A 10,146-nucleotide genomic window follows, 5' to 3' on the forward strand; every position below is an offset into this window, starting at 1 on the left:
TTCGCACAATTTTGTCTTACGACTCATATATTCAACGGGATGAAATGAATTATCCTCTGGATGCCTTTGTAACAAAGCTGCCCCAAAATAGGAAGTTAGACCCAAAAATCTTTGTAGCCCCTTTTTGCTACTTGGGATAGGAAAATTCGAAACAGCTCTAATCTTTTCTTTGCTCGGCGTTATGGTACCATTTTCCACATCATACCCTAAAAACAGGACTTTTCGTTGCAGCATCTGACATTTATTCCAATTAATTCGTAAACCGTTTTTGGCTGACCCGTCTAGTACGCGTTTTAGCTTGGCCAACCCATCATCGATACCTGTACTTGGAATGATGATGTCGTCCATGTAGACTTCACAATCGTTTGCTTTAATCAAATCTCGTAACACAACCATTATGAATCTTGTAAATACAGCTGGTGAATTTGAAATACCGAAAGGAACAAACAGGAATTCATATTGTCCACTCTGAGTAACAAAATAAGTGCATTTCTGAGAGCTTTCTACTACCGGTACATGGAAAAATCCGTTTGTTAAGTCTTAAGTTGAAAACATATTGGCACCTTGCAACTTTTCTAAAACGCTGTCCATATGAGCCATGGGAAAGTTGTCACGAAGAATCTTTTCGTTTAATTTCCTGTAGTCACAGCATAAACGCTTCTGACCATTCTTTTTCGAGACTAAAACAACTGGAGACGCGTACTCAGAAGTACTGGTTATAATTATTTTCTCTGCTAGCCATTCTTGAATTTGTTTATCAACGATTTCCTGATCACAAAGGGCTAAACGTCTCGGGTGCTGATACACAGGTATTTCGTCGCTCAATATAATTTTCATGCTTACTGGTGCGTTTGCATTTCTTTTTGGCTGGTAGTTCCGAATTAATTTCTCTACTTCCCCTTTTATCAAATGGTTCAAATGCGAAAGATTTATGTCTAGACTCTTATCCCTGTCTTCAATATTTGTGATGAAGATATTTCCAATGCCTCCTGCCCAATGAATATCTGACTCATTTTGTTCTCTCGTTGACATACTATGGGTGCGACAAACTTCGTTGCGCATAGCAAACATAGATCCATTTGCTGTTACATTTATATTGACAGTGTTCAATATCGTTCGACCCAGTATAGCATCAAAACTTATGTCCTGATCTGGCACTACATGGAATTCCATGTTCATAACTAAACTATTCACTTTCACTGGTATTATAAAACTACCAAAAGTCAACACTTTAGTGTCGCCAATTCCTGTTAAGTGTCTAGCTCCGCCTAATAACGGTTTCGATCCAATCATAAAATAAATATTGCTTCGCATAAGACATAAACCAGCGCCAGTATTAGAATATAGAATATACGATGTCTTTAAGTTCTAACCCTGACGGAGTATATTCGCTTGACGGCTGTATTACTACATCTTCATTTTCTACCACGTTTGTATTTCTCTCGTATTTAATTGGATTTTCTGGTTTGCACTGTGCCATTCGATGTCCTACTTTACCACATCTGAAACACTTTTGATCGTTCTTTGGACAGTCTCGTCTGATATGTGATGTATCACCGCAACCATAACATTTCCGATTCTTAGATGTATCAATTATTTTACCCTGATTAATCTTTCCTCCTGACTGAGCCTCAAACTTGTTTAACGACTTGTGTGAAACACGAACTTTCTGATACGTTTCTTTTTGAAACTTCAGTTCTTCTAGATTCCTGGCTTGAAATAGAATAGCTTTATTTACTTGTGAGTCTGGAATGCCCTTTACAAAGTATTCTATCAAGCTCTCATCGTCCAAATTCACTGGTTTGGCAATTTCCATTAAAGCATACAAATATTCATGCAAAGTCTCCTCTCTTTTCTGAGAACGTTGCGATAATATTCTATGAATCTCAGCTGCTGATCGTTTCGAACCAAATTCTTTGCGCAATGCTGCTTTTAAGAGCAAGCGAGATAGGCTGTGCTAAATTTGTTGCATAAAATCGTTGGTGCCCAAATACGTTACGACGCAAAACTACTCGCACGAGCATGTTTGGTAACGGACGCACATACATAGGTAGATTTTGCAAAATTAGGCGGCCAAAAGTCAAAAAAAAAAAAATCATTTTAAGAACAAACTATTGATGCACATTGTTAGGAGATACTTCCGGGAAACTAACCTCATCATTCCCACCTTTCAAAATAGCGCCCGCGCCGAATTACAGGTAGTCAAACTTCGATTATCATTCACAGTGTTCATATGTATTTAATTCTCGCCGTTTTCAGTGATACATTTTTCCAAAGTCAATATTTATTTTTGCAAAGCTACTATCAAAGTAATTGTGATGGATATCAATAGTCCAGATATGTATCTTTATGTGTTATGTAGTACTCACCAATTTTAAGAATGTTTTGCATACATTAGCATTGTTATAAAAGACCACATTTTTTGAAACAGATTTTTCTAAAAATAAAACTTTCAAAGGGGCTTATGTATAACTACTTTCCCTGTCCGTCCCTGTAATATTTCTTAATTTAATAATTTATTCATAGTTTCAATAATTATATTAAGTTATAGTTGGCCACCTATAGCCACCTATTCACGAAATATAGGTAGTCAAAGTTAGCCCATATTCAATAGAAAACCTTGCTATTTTAGTATTAAATTAAAAAAAAATTAAATTAATGTATTTTAATAGGAAATTAATGTATTTTAATAGGAAACAATAATATTTAAATATTTTTTCCATTTAAAGTGTATTCTATTGCAAAAATGTTTTTGGCCGCCTAATTTTGCAAAATCTACCTACATATGTATGTGGGACGGCGATCAGTGAATCTTTCTAGAACAGTCTAGAAATATTTGGACAGAGCGAATCAAGTGGTAAAACGTCGGCAGAGGCAGAGGCAACCCGTTGGCAGAGGCAAAGCTGGACGTAGCGCGAGGCAAAACATCGGCAGAGGCAGAGGCAACCGTTGGCAGAGGCAAAGCTGGACGTAGCGCGAGGCAAAACGTCGGCAGAGGCAGATGCAACCCGTTGGCAGAGGCAAAGCTAACCGTACCGCGTGGCAAAACGTCGGCAGAGGCAACCCGTTGGCGGAAGCGAACCGTTGGCAGAAGCAACCCGTTGGCAGAGGCAAACCGTTGGCAGAGGCAAAGCTGGACGTAGCGCGTGGTGAAACGTCGGCAGAGGCAGAGGCAACCCGTTGGCAGAGGCAGAAGCTGGACGCGGCAAGAGACAAAACGTTAGAAGAGGACAGAAAACCTGCTGGCACAAATTAAACGAAGACTTCGTGGGACAGGAGCGGACTTGGGTAAATTTTTGGGGACTATATGTAGATAGTTCTAACCTTAATTGAATTTACTAAAACTAACCTTAGCGTTAATTATTGTTATTGAAAAAAAAAAATAAAAAAATATTGTAGGTAATATGGAGCTTGACGAGGTTATGGCATTGCGAGTCGCAGATTTGCGAAATAAGTTGGCCGAATTGAACCTAAGCACAGTGGGAAGAAAACGTGATTTACAGAATAGACTTCTTACTCATTACGATATTCAAGACTAAGATAGGGAGGAGGAAGAAGTAGAATGTTGAGGGCAATGTATCCTATTTTTCCGGCTCAGGTAGTGCCGACATTGATTCGTGGGTGCAAGAGATAGAGGAATGTGCTATTACAGTACAATGGGACAAGCTACAGACCTTTATATACGCCAAACAGTTGTTAGCTGCGGCAGCTAAATCATTTATTTGGAGTCAACATGGTATAAACAATTGGGAGATATTAAAAGCAGCACTGCGCAAAGAATTTGGTTCGAAACGATCAGCAGCTGAGATTCATAGAATATTATCGCAACGTTCTCAGAAAAGAGAGGAGACTTTGCATGAATATTTGTATGCTTTAATGGAAATTGCCAAACCAGTGAATTTGGACGATGAGAGCTTGATAGAATACTTTGTAAAGGGCATTCCAGACTCACAAGTAAATAAAGCTATTCTATTTCAAGCCAGGAATCTAGAAGAACTGAAGTTTCAAAAAGAAACGTATCAGAAAGTTCGTGTTTCACACAAGTCGTTAAACAAGTTTGAGGCTCAGTCAGGAGGAAAGATTAATCAGGGTAAAATAATTGATACATCTAAGAATCGGAAATGTTATGGTTGCGGTGATACATCACATATCAGACGAGACTGTCCAAAGAACGATCAAAAGTGTTTCAGATGTGGTAAAGTAGGACATCGAATGGCACAGTGCAAACCAGAAAATCCAATTAAATACGAGAGAAATACAAACGTGGTAGAAAATGAAGATGTAGTAATACAGCCGTCAAGCGAATATACTCCGTCAGGGTTAGAACTTAAAGACATCGTATATTCTATATTCTAATACTGGCGCTGGTTTATGTCTTATGCGAAGCAATATTTATTTTATGATTGGATCGAAACCGTTATTAGGCGGAGCTAGACACTTAACAGGAATTGGCGACAGTAAAGTGTTGACTTTTGGTAGTTTTATCATACCAGTGAAAGTGGATGGTTTAGTTATGAACATAGAATTCCATGTAGTGCCAGATCAGGACATAAGTTTTGATGCTATACTGGGTCGAACGATATTGAACACTGTCAATATAAATGTAACAGCAAATGGATCTAGGTTTGCTATGCGCAACGATATAGAAGTTTGTCACACACATAGTATGTCAAAAAGAGAACAAAATGAGTCAAATGATATTGGAAATATCTTCATCACAAATATTGAAGACAGGGATAAGAGTCTAGACATAAATCTTTCGCATTTAAACCATTTGATAAAAGGGGAAGTAGAGAAATTAATTCGGAACTACCAGCCAAAAAGAAATGCAAACGCACCAGTAAGCATGAAAATTATATTGAGCGACGAAATACCTGTGTATCAGCACCCGAGACGTTTAGCCCTTTGTGATCAGGAAATTGTTGATAAACAAATTCAAGAATGGCTAGCAGAGAAAATAATTAAAACCAGTACTTCTGAGTACGCGTCGCCAGTTGTCTTAGTCTCGAAAAAGAATGGTCAAAAGCGTTTATGCTGTGACTACAGGAAATTAAACGAGAAGATTCTTCGTGATAACTTTCCCATGGCTCATATGGACAGCGTTTTAGAAAAGTTGCAAGGTGCCAATATGTTTTCAACTTTAGACTTAACAAACGGATTTTTCCATGTACCGGTAGTAGAAAGCTCTCAGAAATACACTTCTTTTGTTACTCAGAGTGGACAATATGAATTCCTGTATGTTCCTTTTGGTATTTCAAATTCACCAGCTGTATTTACAAGATTTATAATGGTTGTGTTACGAGATTTGATTAAAGCAAACGATTGTGTAGTATACATGGACGACATCATCATTCCAAGTACAGGTATCGATGATGGGTTGGCCAAGCTGAAACGCGTACTAGACGTGTCAGCCAAAAACGGTTTACGAATTAATTGGAGTAAATGTCAGATGCTACAACGAAAAGTCCTATTTTTAGGGTATGATGTGGAAAATGGTACCATAACGCCGAGCAAAGAAAAGATTAGAGCTGTTTCGAATTTTCCTATCCCAAATAGCAAAAAGGGGTTACAAAGATTTTTGGGTCTAACTTCCTATTTTAGAAAGTTTATTGAAAGGTATGCAGTAATTGCGAAACCGTTGTCCGATTTAATGCGTAAGGATTCTGAGTTTGAATTCAAAGATATACACAAACTCGCTTTCGAGGAACTAAGAGCTGCGTTGACTAAAGAACCCGTCCTTAAATTGTTTAACCCGAAATTGCAAACTGAAATACATGCGGACGCTTCAAAATACGGATTTGGGGCAGCTTTGTTACAAAAGCATCCAGAGGATAATTCATTTCATCCCGTTGAATATATGAGTCGTAAGACAAAATTGTGCGAAGAAAGGTATCATTCTTACGAACTCGAAGTGCTTGCTATAATTGGAGCACTAACCAAATGGCGTGTTTATGTCCTAGGATCTCGATTCACCATAGTTACTGATTGTAACGCATTTGCTATGACCATGAAAAAGAAAGATGTTCCTTTGAGAGTTGCTCGTTGGGCTATGTATCTTCAAGATTTTGATTATGTTATCGTACATCGATCAGGTACTCAAATGAGGCACGTCGATGCGTTGAGTCGTTTTGCATGTTGTATGCTTGTTGAGGACACTATTAAACATCGATTAAAAGAAGCTCAGTTGGAAGATGAGTGGACCAAGGCAGTAAGGACGCTAGTCGAAAAGGAAAGTTATAAAGACTTCTATATAGAGAACGAGATTCTCTTTAAAGACCCTAATTGTGAGTTGATTGTAGTGCCTTCGGCAATGGAACATGAGATTATTAGACTTGCACATACCCAGGGTCACTTTTCCGTCAAGAAAACGCAAGATTTAATCGAGAAATCATACTATATTCCCGAATTGAGAGATAAGGTTATTCGTGTGGTACATAGTTGTGTGGAGTGTATTGTTGTTAACGCAAAGGCTGGCAAAAGTGAGGGATATCTAACTTCGATAGAAAAGGGTGACAAACCACTTTGTTCTTACCATATTGATCACGTCGGACCAATGGAACTTACAAATAAACGGTATAATTACTTGTTGGTTATTATCGATGGTTTTTCTAAGTACGTTTGGTTGTATCCCACTAGGAGCACAGGCGTAGATGAAGTGATACGGTGTTTAGAAGTTCAAGCAACAAATTTTGGGAACCCAGTACGATTGATATCTGATAGAGGCGCGGCTTTTACATCGCATATTTTCAAAAAGTATTGCGAGGATCACGACATCGTGCATTTATTGATTACCACCGAAGTACCGCGAGGAAATGGGCAGGTTGAAAGGATTCACAAGATTGTTATTCCAATGCTAGCTAAAATGAGTTTAGATAATCCAGCTTCATGGTATAAATACGTTGGGAAAGTTCAGCAAATCATCAACGATACGGCACCTAGAAGTACTAAGATAGCTCCTTTTAGGATCCTAACCGGTATTGACATGCGTAGATCAGAGGATGTAAACCTTAAAGAACTACTCGATGATCTTCTAATCGAAGAACTAGCAGAACACAGAAAGAAAATACGAATGGAGGCAGTTGAAAATATAAAACAAATTCAGGAGGAGAACAAGAAGTCAGCTAATCTAAAAAGAAAAGAGGGAAAACGATTCAAAATAAATGATTTGGTTGCTATTAAGCGTACCCAATATGGCGTTGGTCTGAAACTTAAAGTATTTAGGACCCTATAAAGTAACGGCAATTAAAAATCATGGTAGATATGAAGTAGAGAAAGTTGGACAGGCGGAAGGGCCTAATAGGACATCAACTGTATCGGAATATATGAAATTGTGGGGACCGTCATTCGGGTCGAATGTACAGTCAGGAGGGCCGAATGTGGGAAATGGTATTGAGAGAGAGCAATCAAAAGTGATAGAAGAGAGGAGACAAACGCGTAGTGGCCGAACATTCTAGTAGTAGTAGAGAGAGCAGGGCATAGGATCATTATATAAGTTGAGAGAGAGCTTGTTAAAGAGGCCGTGAATTATTCGCACAGAGACTGTCAACTGAGTCGCACGTCAAGGTCCATAATTAGTTTAGTGTTATTTCAATAAGTATGTTTAAATTCTAACAATATATTGAACTCAATTGTCATCAAACAATTAAAATATTAATAAATAAATAAATACGTAACGATCGCTAAATCAACGCTACATTAATATACCCTTTTTGCAAGGGTATAAAAAGTATGTGTACACAAGGGCGTCGCCTAGTACTGGCATGGGGTGTTACCTTCACTCCCCCAATATTGCGATCAATTTAGTGAGACGTCAAATCGAAATGTATTAACAAAATTCAGCTACACTTCAGTGACCCCCTAAATTCGACGAATTCCTAGAGAGCTTCGCTCTACCCGGGTGTCCCGTGACACCTCATTGTTTTTGTATTTTTAAACAATGATAATCATCGATACGATATTTTTTACACATTTTCACAACCCTATGCCATTTCCCACATACATATAAATCATTGTGTCATAATTTCACGTGGGCACAAAATAAAATTTGTTGTGCCGAACCTCGCCCTAAAGATTGAAATTATCTTGAAGGACGAAAAAGGATCGTTACAACTGGCGCCCAACGTGCTATGCTGGTGAAATTTAAACGAAAAAAAAGGTGTATACTAGATCAAATTGGGTAAACATTTGATTTATCACATGAAGAAGGAGGATCTGCTACTGACAGGCCAAAGAATCGGAGTCAGCATGAAGCATGGTGGAGGAGATGAGAAAACAGCTAGGCGAATGGGTAGACAACAACGAGTCTGACCCAGAATGAAAGGAAGAGATAAGCAGATTAGAAGACAAGTTCACAAAAATATTCAAACCAAAACCAGGAACGAACGCAACACAGACAGGCGAGAACGGTGAGGACAAGGAGGCCGAGGCGTTCCATAAAATAAACAGGGCTACTCTGACGATTTCCCCATTCGTACGACCAAGATGGGGAAGTGAAGGAGCGCTGGACAAAACCGAAGGGAAAAATAACCAAAGAAGACAGACAATTGAACCCACAAAAATGGGGCAAAGCAGGAACAGATCCGAATATAAAACCAATAATTACGCAGCCAGTATAAACAGCAACCCAAAAAAAGTGTAAAATAATATGTAAATATTCCACCAAAACCCAAAGTAGACAAATAAACACCAACATACATTTATACATATAAATCATTGTGTCATAATTTCACGGGGGCACAAAATAAAATTTGTTGTGCCGAACCTCGGCCTAAAGATTGAAATTATCCTGAAGGACGAAAAAGGATCGCTACAACTGGCACGTACAGATGTACATCAATACAAAAACAATGAGGTGTCACGGGACACCCGGGTAGAGCGAAGCTCTCTAGGAATTCGTCGAATTTAGGGGGTCACTGAAGTGTAGCTGAATTTTGTTAATACATTTCGATTTGAAGTCTCACTAAATTGATCGCAATATTGGGGGGAGTGAAGGTAACACCCCATGCCAGTACTAGGCGACGCCCTTGTGTACACATACTTTTTATACCCTTGCAAAAAGGGTATATTAATGTTGGTCAAAAGTGTGCAACGCATATAAGAAAGCATCTCCGACCATACAAAGTATATATATTCTTGATCAGCACGACGAGACGAGTTCAAATAGCCATGTCCGTCCGTCCGTCTGGATCAACGCAAACTCCTTCTAGACCGTAAGAGCTACAGAGCTGAAATTTTGCATGTAGGCTTGTATATCTCGGATTCAGCCGGATCGGATCACTATATCATATAGCGATCTTTCGAAAACAGTGACTTTTGTCAATAACTTCGTTATTTCCTATGCTAAGATTGTACGCTGTTTTTTCGGAAACATTAGCCTTTTTAGCTTAAACGTTTTTCCACTTTGATGGCTATAGGTAAGGAAAGAGTTACCAAAAATGTTGCAGGGGTATACAAACTTTGACGCGGTCAAAGTTAGCCCCGGCCCTCTGGTTTAAGCGTAACTCTAATACATACATATGTATGTATGTTCATACATATGTACATACGTATTTCCATATATGTAGTTATGTATACGTATGCATACGTTAACAAGACTAAATCTGATATGTACATACATATGTATGTATGTATGTACTGACATAGATATATGTACATATACACATGTATATGTATATGTATAAGTTTTATAGGCAAATGAATATGTATATAAGATTAAATATGTATGTATAAAAAATAATATACATACATATGTATGTAATTTAAAGAAAAAAAAAAAAAAACATGCGCTGAGGATACTTGGCAGCCGCTGCTACAGGTAGAACCCGTGAAAAAAAGTTGATTGGTAATTTATTCAACAATTTAGCAAACACGCCATATGTATATGCATGCACACTTGCCTGCCGAAAATGTATACATACATACATATGTACATATGTACATAGATGTGTGTACGCATGGGTTTTAAGGCCAAGTGTCTACAAACATTGGAAAATGTATGTACGCATACGTATTCAATAGTAATGATAACATACATAAATATGTACATACATATGAATGCATTTACATGGTTGCATATACATTCATGCATGCGTTTTCAAAGCTAAATGAGAAAAATGTACGTTACATACATACATACATACATAGGTA

This window comes from Drosophila tropicalis, unplaced genomic scaffold (assembly GCF_018151085.1).
Source record: "Drosophila tropicalis isolate 14030-0801.00 unplaced genomic scaffold, ASM1815108v1 contig_108, whole genome shotgun sequence".
Lineage (NCBI taxonomy): Eukaryota > Metazoa > Arthropoda > Insecta > Diptera > Drosophilidae > Drosophila > Drosophila tropicalis.